Source organism: Drosophila santomea, chromosome 2L (genome assembly GCF_016746245.2).
Source record: "Drosophila santomea strain STO CAGO 1482 chromosome 2L, Prin_Dsan_1.1, whole genome shotgun sequence".
Taxonomy (NCBI): Eukaryota; Metazoa; Arthropoda; class Insecta; order Diptera; family Drosophilidae; genus Drosophila; species Drosophila santomea.
The window spans coordinates 26995007-27010054 of record NC_053016.2 but is presented as its reverse complement, the minus strand read 5'-3'; the positions used below and the strand labels follow the sequence as shown (position 1 = coordinate 27010054).

The 15048-nt window shown below is 41.3% G+C and overlaps 1 long non-coding RNA gene and 2 pseudogenes across 4 annotated transcripts; 2 read left to right on the top strand and 1 right to left on the bottom strand.

Annotated features, from left to right (window-relative positions):
• Window positions 1-2546: 2546 nt before the first annotated feature.
• On the top strand, window positions 2547-7501 carry LOC122756514 (annotated as a pseudogene).
• Window positions 6740-10161, top strand: LOC122756513 (annotated as a pseudogene).
• A 2179-nt stretch (window positions 10162-12340) lies between these two features.
• LOC120444084 lies at window positions 12341-14084 on the bottom strand. 4 transcript variants are annotated; one of them, XR_005615623.1, is made up of 5 exons: window positions 13841-14084; window positions 13591-13790; window positions 13368-13532; window positions 12910-13302; window positions 12341-12841 (listed from the first exon to the last, which is right to left on the bottom strand). It is a non-coding gene; the product is annotated as an uncharacterized LOC120444084 (long non-coding RNA). The 4 variants fall into 4 exon arrangements; XR_005615622.1 differs by having other exon boundaries at window positions 13591-13781; XR_005615624.1 differs by having other exon boundaries at window positions 13591-13667.
• Between the last annotated feature and the right edge of the window lie 964 nt (window positions 14085-15048).

The window sequence follows — 15048 nt, the reverse complement described above, 5'->3', positions numbered from 1 at the left end:
AAATATTTTGCATTCCAGCAAGCAGTGCGGCTTCGGAACGCGCATTTTCTAGCGCAAGAAATTTAATTACAGAAAAGCGTTGTTTAATAGCCACCAATCCAGAAAATATAAACAAAATAATGTTTTTGCATTCGAATTTAAGTTAATTATATTGTTATTTTAGTAATAAGTTTAATATATAACCAAATTACATATATGCATACACAACTATAAAAACAAATTTCATTTCTTTTTCATTGTTTTCAGTTGTCACTCGAATCATTCGAATGAAGCGTCTCAATTTACTGTGTTCTCATTACATTCAATTCATTTCCATCTGTTTCGTTGTTGTGCGACTGAGTCGTACGTAAATTCACTCACTCACTCATACCAGTTTGACTTTGCTTTCATTCTCATTCCATTCATTTTCGGCATTGTGCATTTGAATGTGCCTTTTTCGCCACTCATGCAGATGTCTAATGCATATGTCATGTATGGTCTGACCACTTGAGCTGCAAAGTGCATGCTCAGCATTCCCACGCTCCGCGATCGGCTTATGTATAAGCGTTAGATCATATTACTTGAGCGCTGGAACACTTGTGTAATTGTTGGTGGTCTTTTGGGTACTTGAACGTTATGTTTATTATGACAAAGTGTCACAATGTTTTGAAGATAAGTTGTACCCATTAATTTAGTATATTTATAGAGTAGATATGCTACAATGGCTTCACCAAGGCCACTGCTCCTTTACTGCTATTTCTTTCCTCTAGTTCAATTTTGCGGCGCCTCGCCGCCGTTCGTGCCGCTGCACGCCTTCCGCACTAAACTAGAGCTGCACGTGGCCGATTATACCACTGCCATAGCTTAGGCCCAGGCCGCCTCTAGCCTAGCTTCTACGCGGCTGCAGCCTCCGTTGCAACAAATAGGGGTTCCCAAAAGTGAGGTTAGGTAAGATCTCGCGGTACCACTCGGTCACCGCTGCAGCCTACGCCGTATACTGTTTCTAAAGAAACAGTATGTGCAGGGCACTCAAAAAGTGAGGTTATGTGCACGCGCTGCGCCGACCAGGCCGCAGACGTCGTCGCCGTTGCCTCGGGGCTTCCAGAAAGTCAGGTTATGTTCCCTTGCAGGGAGTGCTGGGGGCACACACTAGGTCGCGCACACACGCTGACTTCGTGGCTGCCAGACAAACACCGGCGCCTCCTCCGCCGCGCTGCATCGAGCTGGCTGCTGCATTAATTAAATGCATTAAATTGGCTTATGTACAACGGCGTATATCACTGATATTTACCCGATCTCACAAATGCACAAAACTGATTATTTTCTTGGCTCGGCCAAGTTGTAGGTACTCTGTCTTTATTAGTCGATACAGGTCAAACACACAGATCCACGTGTGGCAAAAAAAACCAAGAATAAAACTCCTCGATGCGTACGCTCTTTTTTTAGTTTTCAAGATCAAGTGGTGCGCTTTACCGAGCTTTCGGTACAGCAGCGTGTTTCTTGAAAAGTAGGAAAGCCAATGCAACGGGACCTTTCCAAAATCCTCTCTTAGCGCTCTCGCTAGTGGTGAGCGAAGAAGTAGAGGAAGAGGATGTAAAAATAATAATATGTGATTAGCAAGCGTTGCCATTGCAGCCAAAAAAAAATCAGCAACAGATATTCATGGTTCGCTAGATAATGTGGTCTTATCGATATTAGAATATTTATATTCATATTCAAAGTTTATATTTACATTTCTATATTGAAATTTATTCTTATATATATATATTCGCTAGTCTAATAATCTGGCCCCTACAGATTTGGATGGTCTTCCTCTTTGGAATTTAACTCGGCTATTTCTAGTTCTTTGGGGAAAATCCCAAAAAGACTCCAAATATCCATGCCAAGATATAGTTCCTGTTATCCGTCAGTTGGGTGATGGACAAGGGGACGAACGTGTGGCTTCAAGCTTTGCTTGAAGAACGCGCCGTTATTATCCATACACCCGGAAGTGCGAATATACTCTCCACGCGAGGGCGGCTGGAAACAGGTCCCTTGGCAAGGTTATGTCCCTGGCAGAGAATGCTGGCAAATGGTAGTCGGGCGTCCCGGGCCGGACTAAGGTGTCAGTCGACCCGTGCCGAGAGTCAGCCTGACTGAGAGCCCGGGTCACAAAAATAGCTCATTCTCAAACGGAGAGCTCAGGGTACCTTGCGACCCCCTGTATTAAGAAGAATTACCTGGGCGTCGCGGATCTCCGCCCGGGTGGAATCTCCCTTTCTCCGCAAAATAAATAAATAGGAGTCAGGATCTCCCAAAAAACATACTCAAACGGCAGTGACGACTGAGTCTGACCGAACAACCTTCAAGGCAGCGAAGTTGGCCAGTGAGCCCACCTGCCTTGCCTTCACCAGGATCGGGTTCGGGTGAACCCCGCCTTAAGTCTGAGGCGACTGAGTGCAAGCCGTGGGAACATCTCCAGGCCCTAGTGCCCCCCTTCAGGCGCAGCCAAGGACGGCAAGCCCTCAGTGGCAACCGGTAACGGCAAGTTCACCAACGCAGAGTCTGCAGTGCAAATTCTACGCAGCATGGGGAAATCGAAAACGGCTCCTTCTGCTGAATGGATGAAGGAGGTGGAATGGGCAAGATCCGTATTGCCAAACTTCGGCAAGGAAGTCCCAAAGCCACCCAAGCCCACAGAGGTCAGAAAACGACCTCCACCTAAGAGTGAGCGCTCCCAGGACGTTCCCTCCAACCCATCGGCAAAGCGAGATACTACCGTGGTGTAGAGACCCACAGCAGATGTCCGTGAGGTTTCTAAACCTCCACCACAGTAAGGCAGCTTCCGCTTCTATTCAACTCCATCTGGCTGATGAGGTAATCCTGATCCAGGAACCTTAGATAGTGGGAGGAAAGGTTTCACGATTAGGGACCAAGGAATATAAGCTTCTAACAGCTCCCAGCCAAGGTAAAGTAAGGGCCTGCATTTTAGCCAAAAAAAAACGCTTATTTTTATACTATCACACACTTCTTTTAGTATACTCTACGGGCAACTAAAAAAATATACAAAAATATAAAACAAAAAGCTAACATTTTAGAACTTTATTAAAACAAGTTCCTATGAAATTTGTATAGTCAAAATACATTTAGAGAAGTGGGTCTTTGTCCCAGGTCAGCAAATTTTTCTTCTGGTTCTATGCCATCCCATGTTCACTATAAACTCCTCTGCGACTCCAGAAAAGAACGCTTCCCTAAATACCCCTGATGGTTTCGTGAGTTTATGTGATTCGGAAATTGTACGACAATAAATAAACTAAGAAATGACAGCTTGCTTAGCTTCTTAAACTTTAATCCGCCATCAAAATTGTATATTTTACACATATGTTTCAAAAGCAGCTAAATCGACTTACGAATTTGTAAAGTTTGATAATCCTGAAACTTCATACCTTTTCAGCAACCAAGTAAATTAAAACCCTCTAAAAACATATCAAATCAAATAAAATAAAAGTGACTAAGTCGATTTTATTAAACATCCATAAATTGCCTACAAAATGAAATTGTATCCGGTTACGATTATCTTGCAAATAAAGTTAGATCAATTTTACATTTTATACATAAAGAGTGCTTTTTATCTATTATCATTTTGGCTACAGTGGTTTAAACAGCTCATGTACGTTTCGTGTTTTGTTTCACTGCCAATCATCTTCAGATTGCACTAAAAATTAACAATGGATTAATTCTTCATACAAACGACCAACGGTTGCAAATTATTGAATTTTATTATCAATAAGCGTGCATTCTTATCGAAAAGCTGCATTCAGCGACGAAGCTCAATTAGGTTGTTGATAAGCAGAATTGTCAATTTCAGAGTGAAGATTACCCAGAAACTTTGCAAAACCTGCCAATGCATCAGTGTCGCAAATAAAGCCATTTGAGTCGGATCCACGGTCAACAATTGAATGAAATAATAACAATTTATTATTCATTATATCGCTGTAGCAAGTACACACTGTATCTACGTAAAAATAAAAGGCCTGACCTTAAAGCTGACGGGCTCGTAAAATGTGTGTAAAGTGCAAATTACAGCAAATTCCCATGATCGGAGCACAAACGGAGTGCAACTTCTGTCGCGCTCACGCTCTTTGTATAAGCAGTCCGGCCGATGCCAACTTCTGCGGGCAGCGCAGCCGCGGCCGATTCGATTTTAAAACATGTGAGCTATAGTTGAGTTCCCCGACTATCTGATACCCGTTACTCAGCTAGTGGAAGTTTTTGCGGATTGTGGGCGTTAGAGTGGGAGTGGCTAAAAGTTTTTTAGCAAATCTATAGAAATTTACAGACTAATACAAAAATGAAAAAATAGTAAAACATTTGTCAGAAGTGTGGGCGTGTCAGCTTTGCGCGGTTTGTGGGCGTGGAAAAAAGTTTTTTGGAAAATCGAGTGAAGAGCGCTGCAGGTGCAGTGGTACACCTAGGCCTACACTAGGCGTTCCAAACATACTCCCCCGTTGGAAAAGGTACGGTTCCAAATATATCGAAATCGATGAGCAGAACGGCTAGTTTGGCAACGGCTCTCTTGATTAGACCCGTAGCTTTACAGACCATAGCTACCCTGATGACACCGTCCCCGCCGGGTATGATTTCCTGGATGCACCCAAGCTGTCATCTCAATGGTGAATGTTGTCCTCCTTCAGCAAAACTATGCTTCAAACATTGATATTGGCTTTTTCTTGCAGTGTGGACACATACTCGCAGCTTCATCTTTTACAGAAGTATTCCCCACAAATCCTTAAACAATTTCTAGTCTAAACAAACTAGTATCAATTTTCACAGAAACCTGCAACTATGCACTAAACAGGAAAGAAAAGCGATCCTCGTGGCATTCCTTCTGCTCGGAAATTGCAAATACAGCTGAAGCATCCAGACTTAGAAAAATCCTCTCCCAATCGGCCACAACCCTAGGCTACCTTAAAAGGGCAGACGGCTCCTGGACCAGCACGAGTGAGGAATCGCTAGAAATACTTCTGGCCACTCACTTTCCAGGAAACAGCCAAAACGATCTCACCTCTTAACAAACAAACGCCACACTGGCAAGTATCGAACTGTGCATAGACCCAAAGGTCCTCCATTGGGCCATACACAGTTTTAAACCATACAAATCTGCAGGTCCAGACAAAATCATACCCGCACAAATCCAACATGCGGAAAACACGGCCATAAACTGGCTTCTAGACATTTTTAAAAGGTCCCTACTTCTAGAGTCCCGAATTGTCTTCATCCCCAAAGCTGGGAAACCGTCACACACAACCCCCAAGGATTTAAGAATAAGTCTCATCACAGACGCGCAACTCGTCTACAAGAAAGGGAAATCGACAGAGACAGCACTACACTCTCTCGTCTCCAAGATAGAAAAATCAATGACCCAAAAGGAATATGCGCTGGTAGCATTCCGGGATTCAGAAGGAGCTTTTAACAACGTCATCCCAACGGAGATTACCGGAGCCCTGACAGACCTTGGGGTGCAGGATAATAGCCTATGCAGACGTCGTTGCTATTATCTTCACAGGTAAATACCCCCAAACGCTTTGTCCAGCTAGACCAAAAATAATGGACTAGGAATCAATCCCTCAAAACCCGAGCTGGTTCTCTTCACGGAAGTATAATATGCAAGACTTAGTCCCACCCATCCTCAACAATCAAAGATACCTAGGCGTAATACTTGACAGGAAACTAAAGGGGAACTTGAACGACACAGACAGATATAAAAAAGCATCAATAGCACTCTTCACGGGGCATGACACCCTATATAGTAAACTGGATATATACGGCCATCGTCAGACCAATACTACTGTATAGGGTCGTAGTATGGTGGCCGGCTCTGAAAAAGAAATCCAGTATAAAAATGCTAGCAAAGATGCAGAGAGCCGCGGAAAACGGCATCAGCAGTGCTTTTCGCACCACTATAAACGAAGCCCTAAATGTCATATTGAACCTCCCAAGCCCAAAACTAACTGGCATGGAACACGCTACAGTAGCGGCAATCAGGCTCAGATATTCCAAATCAAAAAGTCATCTCCAGGACACACTACTGCACTCCAACGGAGTACATACAAACACCGTTCAACACAATTATCCCAGAGAGGGATGATTGGAACTCACAGACACCTGGCCCCCAGAATGCTATATGCTTCTATACGGACGGGTCAAAACTACAGAACAGAGTAGTACGCATCTATTTTAGACTTCCCGATCATTGCAGCGACTTCCAAGCTGAAGTAGCAGCAATAAGGGAAGCCCTAAAACAGTATCGAATTGCCGCTCATCTTTGCACGAGATGACACAACAATTCGTAATCAGCCTTATATGGGTACCCGGACACAGGGACATAGAAGGCAATTCCATCGCAGATGAACTAGCTCGATAAGGTACTACCGCGCCACTCATACAAGAGATTGAGGGCATGAGTATGCCTTTAGTCACATGTAAATTATTACTAAGGGAAAACCTAAACCGAAACCAACAGACAATATGGGAAAATACCACACACTGTCGCCTAACACGCCCAATATGGCCAAAAATAAACTTAAAAAGAACGTCAAAACTTCTAACATTGACCAGAGCACCCGGGTTTAGCTCAGTGACCATAAAGGTCTATAAATCGGACTCCGCCAAGGAGGATCTGGAAGGCAGTGGATGAGTGATCGAGGAGATTGCCTCCAAGGCATCGGAAACCGATGACGGCTACTCGACCGATGCCTCAATCCTCCGCAGCCTTGCGAACATGGGTCCAATGACGGACCTAGACACATCGGACGGGGAGGGAGCTGATACAGAACCGCCGGATGAGCTGGTAAGAAGAAAACAGCGAAAATCAAAACATAGGCCTCCTTAGTAGGCTGTGACGCAAACGCCCACCACACACAAAGGGGAAAGTACTAACACAAACGACCGCGGTGAGTCTCTTTTCAAGTTTATCTTTAGTTCAAATCTCATCGTATGCAATAAAGGTAATGACCTTTATCATTAAGAACAGAAAAAAGGTAATTGACCTAACTCTCGTCTCTAAGCCACTATTAGAGACAGTAACTCACTGGAGGGTGCTAGATAAGCGCTCTTTCTCGGACCACAGGTATATAGAAATGACCCTCACAACCAACCCCTCAAAACCAGCAGTTTTCTCAAACCCAAGAAAAACAGACTGGCAAAAATACAAAAATATTTTAAGAGAAAAAATCCCAACGGATCCCCCACAAATCCTTAAACAATTTCTAGTCTAAACCAACTAGTATCAATTTTCACAGAAACCTGCAACTATGCACTAAACAGGAAAGAAAAGCGATCCTCGTGGCATTCCTTCTGCTCGGAAATTGCAAATACAGCTGAAGCATCCAGACTTAGAAAAATCCTCTCCCAATCGGCCACAACCCTAGGCTACCTTAAAAGGGCAGACGGCTCCTGGACCAGCACGAGTGAGGAATCGCTAGAAATACTTCTGGCCACTCACTTTCCAGGAAACAGCCAAAACGCTCTCACCTCTTAACAAACAAACGCCACACTGGCAAGTATCGAACTGTGCATAGACCCAAAGGTCCTCCATTGGGCCATACACAGTTTTAAACCATACAAATCTGCAGGTCCAGACAAAATCATACCCGCACAAATCCAACATGCGGGAAACACAGCCATAAACTGGCTTCTAGACATTTTTAAAAGGTCCCTACTTCTAGAGTCCCGAATTGTCTTCATCCCCAAAGCTTGGAAACCGTCACACCCAACCCCCAAGGATTTAAGAATAAGTCTCATCACAGACGCGCAACTCGCCTACAAGAAAGGGAAATCGACAGAGACAGCACTACACTCTCTCGTCTCCAAGATAGAAAAATCAATGACACAAAAGGAATATGCGCTGGTAGCATTCCTGGATTTAGAAGGAGCTTTTAACAACGTCATCCCAACGGAGATTACCGGAGCCCTGACAGACCTTGGGGTGCAGGATAATAGCCTATGCAGACGTCGTTGCTATTATCTTCACAGGGAAATACCCCCAAACGCTTTGTCCAGCTAGACCAAAAATAATGGACTAGGAATTAATCCCTCAAAACCCGAGCTGGTTCTCTTCACGGAAGTATAATATGCAAGACTTAGTCCCACCCATCCTCAACAATCAAAGATACCTAGGCGTAATACTTGACAGGAAACTAAAGGGGAACTTGAACGACACAGACAGATATAAAAAAGCATCAATAGCACTCTTCACGTGCAAGAAAGCAATCGGGCTCAAATGGGGCATGACACCCTATATAGTAAACTGGATATATAAAGCCATCGTCAGACCAATACTACTGTATAGGGTCGTAGTATGGTGGCCGGCTCTGAAAAAGAAATCCAGTATAAAAATGCTAGCAAAGATGCAGAGAGCCGCGGAAAACGGCATCAGCAGTGCTTTTCGCACCACTATAAACGAAGCCCTAAATGTCATATTGAACCTCCCAAGCCCAATACTAACTGGCATGGAACACGCAATCAGGCTCAGATATTCCAAATCAAAAAGTCCTCTACAGGACAGACTACTACACTCCAACGGAGTACATACAAACACCGTTCAACACAATTATTCCAGAGAGGGATGATTGGAACTCACAGACACCTGGCCCCCAGAATGCTATATGCTTCTATACGGACGGGTCAAAACTACAGAACAGAGTAGTACGCATCTATTTTAGACTTCCCGATCATTGCAGCGACTTCCAAGCTGAAGTAGAAGCAATAAGGGAAGCCCTAAAACAGTATCGAATTGCCGCTCATCTTTGCACGAGATGACACAACAATTCGTAATCAGCCTTATATGGGTACCCGGACACAGGGACATAGAAGGCAATTCCATCGCAGATGAACTAGCTCGATAAGGTATTACCGCGCCACTTATACAAGAGATTGAGGGCATGAGTATGCCTTTAGTCACATGTAAATTATTACTAAGGGAAAACCTAAACCGAGACCAACAGACAATATGGGAAAATACCACACACTGTCGCCTAACACGCCCAATATGGCCAAAAATAAACTTAAAGAGAACGTCAAAACTTCTAACATTGACCAGAGCAAACCTCTGCACTGCTACGAGAGTCAGCACAGGGAATTGGTTGATAGGCACTCTGCCGTAGCTGTAGGGACGAAGAAGAGGAAGAAACGGCACAGCATGTACTGTGCCACTGCCCAGCACTGCAAGCGAAAAGACTTGCTCAACTAGGAAGCAGATTCCTGATAGACACGTCCGACCTGTCCGACACCGATCCACATCGGACACAAAAATTCACCAGCGCCTCTGGCTGGGAAAGCTTCTAGCTTCAAAAGAACCTAGACGGGCAAAGGGTAAGAACATACACGTTATCACAATGGACCTCTAAGGTCTAAGTGCGTCGGTCTTATCCGACGGCCGAAAAAATTAAACCTAACCTAGCCTAACAGTTCCTGTTGCTACGATGGAACTGTGTATAAGTCCAGATTCTTTTCTTCGGATCTATATTCTACATTTAATTAAAATTGTCTATTATACGCTGTGAACTGCCATCAGCCGTAGAAGCAGTTGTTTTTATAGGATTGTAAACCACGTCTCCGTTAAGGACTTCCGCGGCCAAAGTACCTTCTATGCAGCTTATGATCCTGAATCTAGCAGTCCATACACCGTTCGATTCAGCAGCCGAATTGGCACATAAGGACGAGGATCTGAAGGTGAGGCGGGTATTGCGCAAATGTGGCTTTAACGCGCTTTATAAAAGCTTTTCGTACTAATGGAACATCTAGACGGCAAACGTCGTAATAAGGAAATAGAAATACTTTCGAGGGTAATTTGTGCATTTTCCGATGAAGGAGAGTGAGCTTGCTGATGTATCTAGAAGTACATGGATCCTTAATCTGTCATTGTTCCCTGAATGCGCTTCGCACTCGAAGCCTTCGATTTGGGTGGCGTCTTCTGCGTGCGGCCTTTCGAGTTTTTTGAACACCCACTGCAGTCTGGCTTGTAGGTGTTGTTTGCACCACAGCCGTAACAAAAGACTCATCTATGTCCCTCTTGGTTGCAGTTCCAACAAATTAAAGTAAACGCTTCGACTGCTTACACGTGGATCTGAATCCGATTCTTCTTCTGTGTTTTACTTTATAAATTCAGAAACTTCTCGTAGATATGGTGTCCCTTTAACATATCCTTGCGAACGCTTCACATCTTCTAAAAAGTTGTCTCGTCTTCGAATGTCTCTCAATTATGATACCGTTTTTATTTAAATTTTCAATAATTCATGCATTATCTCGGGTCGCAGATTGATTTTGAGAAGACGTACTATTTTCGGCGGTGACAAAGGATGCTCCAGTTGGTCTAACAGCACAGATATGCTATCAAAGAAGCAGTCAAAGTTTTCCTTAATTTTTTGTTTCCTACTTTGAATGAGTTCTTCGATGTCTGCATCATCCCAATTTCGACGAAACTGCAATCTCAAAGCTACACACAACTGATTTCATTGAATCTCATTTACTTGTAAGATAGCTTGTGATGACGCCAATAAAATTCATTGGCTTTGCCTTCGAATAGAACACTGACTTTTTACATAACACAGAAAAATTTCCCTCCAATGTCTGGACGGTAAGTGCTTCAACTCTGTATGAAAAATTATCGACTGATAAAAAGCCTGTTTCCGAGAACTTTAGTTTCCACCCGTTTAAGATATGGACAACTTTGTGGAAGATCAGTATTGTGGGATCTATTCGAAAAGGGGGATCCCGCGTTTTGGGTTCGTCAGTGTACTATTCTCGAAACGGAACGTACTTCATGTGAAGAGTTTTCTATCGGGTTTCGACTGGGGATGTGTAATCATGAGTATTTGCATGGTTTCCATGACTGAATTCTGTATTAGTTCACTCATTTTCTTAGACAGACTGGCGCTGCATTATAATTAAAGCGATAGCATTCATGGCCGCACCCGGTTTTATTTTATCGCTCGCAGTTTCGATTGTGTTTGCTGAAGTAGATGCCCAATCGTTATCTGAAGAATCACCCGGATTATATGTAGGCAATCGACTCTAAGATTTTCCAGTAATTTCTTTAATGCACTTAATAATTAACGATAAAATTGTATATACAAATTGAACTCTATGCATGACGTTTCGCGCCATGTAGGAGGATTAATTTTAATTACCATTTTGTTTTCCGTGAAATGTTATAGAAAAGACAAAAGACTTCGACCTAAGTTTTATTTCTTTGATCGAATTAAGGAAATAGTTATGACTGCGCGGGGACAGTGGACTTTCGTAAACGTACCCATCTGTATTTCAGCCTGCTACATAACTAAGACAGGCCTAAAAAAAATTTTTTGAATGCGGATAGAGCAATGCTTGCAAGCAACACAATTATGTTCCAGCGCTCGAATCTTCAATCTTTTAATTCAAGAAAGAGCAGATTCACTAAAAATTAATGTGGTATCTCAATTGGGACAAAAGGTCAACCTTAGTTTGACTTTCTATTGCTCTTCCGCTAACTGAATGATACCTAACCACCAAAGCATCGTAGAGGACATTTTTGCCTTAAACTTTTTATTGTGGACTTAATACATTTAAATGTTGCTCTTATTGTATTCCAAAGCAAAAGAGAATAATTAAGAAACAATTTTAAATAGGGAATTAAAAACATGAACAAATTTGAAAAAAAGAAGAAAGTATACGAAAGAATATTTTTGAATCTTTTATTAATGAGTCAATGAATAAGTACTTTATTCAATAAGGCCCACACGTTGGGCGCCACTTTTCTTAATAATAATAACTGTAACTTGCAAGGGTATATAGTTTTGTCGGACGACCTAAGCTTGCGGGGCACGTTTTAGTTTCCGGCTCTAGCTCGTCGGCGTTGGGCGTGGTGGTCTTGCTTGGCCAGATCGTATTCTCGCTACACTAACTTATTACTATCAAGAATAGAAATAAACATGCTGCGACATTAATAAAGCTAGTAAAGAGAACCGAAAGAGCTTCATAATTGACTCAAAAGATAGAAGAGACAGTGTTAAGGATCGGAAAACGAACCAAATATAATGGCAAAAGCGAAGCCACATGTGTTGTGGTCGCATGTGCCCACCCTACCTATGGTCATCCACCTAAGAGCATAGCTTTGGTGACCCATTTGTCCCCTACAACTGCGGAATCATCAGCATGGGTTCAATTGCTAGTAACTCAGCTGAACGACATTATCATCCTAGATTCGGTGCAGTGTAGGAGCACAAGGAATCATCCATCAGAGTAGGGCTACGGAATAGCGGACACACCTAAAAAAATTCTACAATTTGGAACAAGAAGTATGGCGAGAAAGAAAAATTTTCTATATGCATTTGTAATATGTAGATGTTTTTATTAATGTGGCATTACAATTCATCATTGGGCGTGCGTATAACAAACATTAATTAATTCTATATGTAGGGAGTATGTAAAAAGACTAAAGAGAATGGCTTTCATAGCAGTAAAGAGTAGGCGTTAAAACAAATATAATAAAAAAAACTTGATCAATATAAAAGTATTAGTCGCTAGCCATATGCTGCTGAGCCTCGAACAGATCAAGATAGAGCTTCCTAAAAATATTATGCATTAATTATATCTTTCCATTTTTTTCCTTGCTTTAAGATAAATTCATATAAATTTTAATTTGGTAGCTCATAAGGTATTATAATACTACTACTATGCATGTATCAAAACAAAATATAAAAAAAAAATGCAATATGGTCTATAATGGAACGAACTCACCGCGTTGTTACTTCCATCGACGAAAGATCGATCTTCCGGATCCTGGAGAAATGTGGCATGCTGGTGTTCTTGTTATAATTTTTGTGCAAATCCAAATGCATAATTCCTAAAAAAAAAAAATTTTCTTTTAGAACATGAGCTGCGTAAAATTTGTGTTTCCCTATGATTAATTACTGAAAATAATGTTTATTTATTCCTAAACCAGCTCTGGTTCGGTTCTAAAAGCTCTCTGTAACGCGATCTATCATCTTCTGCACTGCCTGAAGTACGGCCTGCAACGTATAAATTAAATTTTGGTTGTTAGTTGGTTTGTGTATTGGCTGAGCTTCTAGTATAGCATGTCGAGTTTGCAGGTGTTGTTTTTAGTCACAAATGTTGGTTTATGGATCCTATCAGCTCCTAGATGTTGATCTCCAGGTGCTTTGATACCGATTTGGGTCCTAGGTTATGTTATCCGGATTGTATTAGTTGGGGCACGTGGGGCAAAGAGGCTGGTCCGGAAACTAGGTGCGTTTTATGTACGCGCCCCAAAGGGCTCCTGCTTAGCCACTGCCTGCTTTGCCTTGCCTGAGAGGGAACAACAGATGGATTAGAACTTGGCTAAAAGCGTATGCTTAGGACACATTGCATACCTGACCGCGTGACCTTTGAACCGCAATGAAAAGAAAAAGATGGAAGGGGAATGAAAAAAAGAGAAGGATCAGCTTGCTCTTGTTAAAGTCGCAGCTGTTAAGGGCTGAATCCGCGCAGTCTTTTTTTCTTTTGCAGCCTCACACAGTGGTGTGATTTATAGTTTTCTGTTTAATAAAAAAACCAAATTTAACCTCACTCTAGAGAGAAAGAAAATGTACTCACAATGTACTAAACAAACAGAAAGCCAATCTTTATCTTATTGCCTGAGCGTGCACTTCACGTTAATTTCTTTTCTTTTCCTTTTATATAAATATATATATATATATTTCTGGTAAGAAAATTTTCCCTTCACGTGGTTGCAAGAATTTTGAATAAGGTTAGATTTAGTGGGTGGGTGCGCATAGTCACAACATCTGCGGCCACTAGAACTTAAAGTTTTCGTCGTTTTTTTATAATTTATGCATTTGTTTACCTTTTTCTGTTGTGAGTTTTGAGACGTCGATAGTTGTCGATATTTATGTTGCGAGTTGTTTGGCAAGGGAAAAACTCCCTAGCTTAGCTTCCTTACTGAGCTAAGAAGAAAAGCAGTTTGTTACATTTACTGACGGATACCATTAAAATGTTTTCAATAATACAAGCAAAACATGTATCATCGTGGTCAACCTCCACGAGTTTATAATAATGTTGCTAAAGCAATCGATTTATGACTACCACATCACTCGTTTGCTACTTTTAGATTTTTCCACTGCTTTTACTGAGTAACGGGTATAACATATAAGCGTCAGTTTTCTATCGATCTCTGTATAAAAACCGACTAAGCGTTTCCACTACATTACTTCGAGTTATTGAATTTCGCCTTCTGATTTTAGTTTACAAAGAAGAACCAATTTAAAGTAAGTAGCTTCGTTTTAAAAATATAACAGGTGATGTCGCCATTATTAAGAAATAAACATAAACATTTTAAAAATATCAACATAACGCCACAAATAAATCTAAATCAGATTATACGTAACCCACAATAATTCAAAATTCGCGTTACTTTTTGAACACACCTGGCATACATTCTAAAAGTCTAGATACTCTGCAGCACCTGCCCAAAGCAATGGTGGGATGAGTTTTAAAGTTTAAAAATGGGTTCAAACTAACTTCATTCATTGCAAAAATTCTAATGCTGGTGAATTGTCAAAGAGGAGGTAGTAGAAACTAAATATAATTTGTTTTTAATTTATGTACTTTTATTTTTGATAATGGGATATTTTAAACTCAAGGTCTATTGTCTGTAGAAAGTTATTACGGTTTAATTTAAAAGAACTCGGCTAATATTGGCTATACTTCATTAATTTTCAACTGCACTATCTCACTCTATCCCATGCACCATTCTCTAAGGAGATGAATAGTGTGAAACGAGTATTTAGTACTTCTTAATATATATTCCTATTTTTTTTACTAGTATATGTAGAAATATTTATTTGTGTGAACACATTTAAATTGCTGTTGTCGTAAGATTTCATATATGTAATTTTGTTAGTGTGCTTAAAGTGTGTATAAGCGATTATTTCTCGGTAAAGTTTTATTCTGTATTTTTTGTATATACAAGCAGATATAAAACCTATATCTGTAAATAATATACTTTATAATAATATAATACTTATCTCGAAAGACAATTTTTAAATTTCAGAG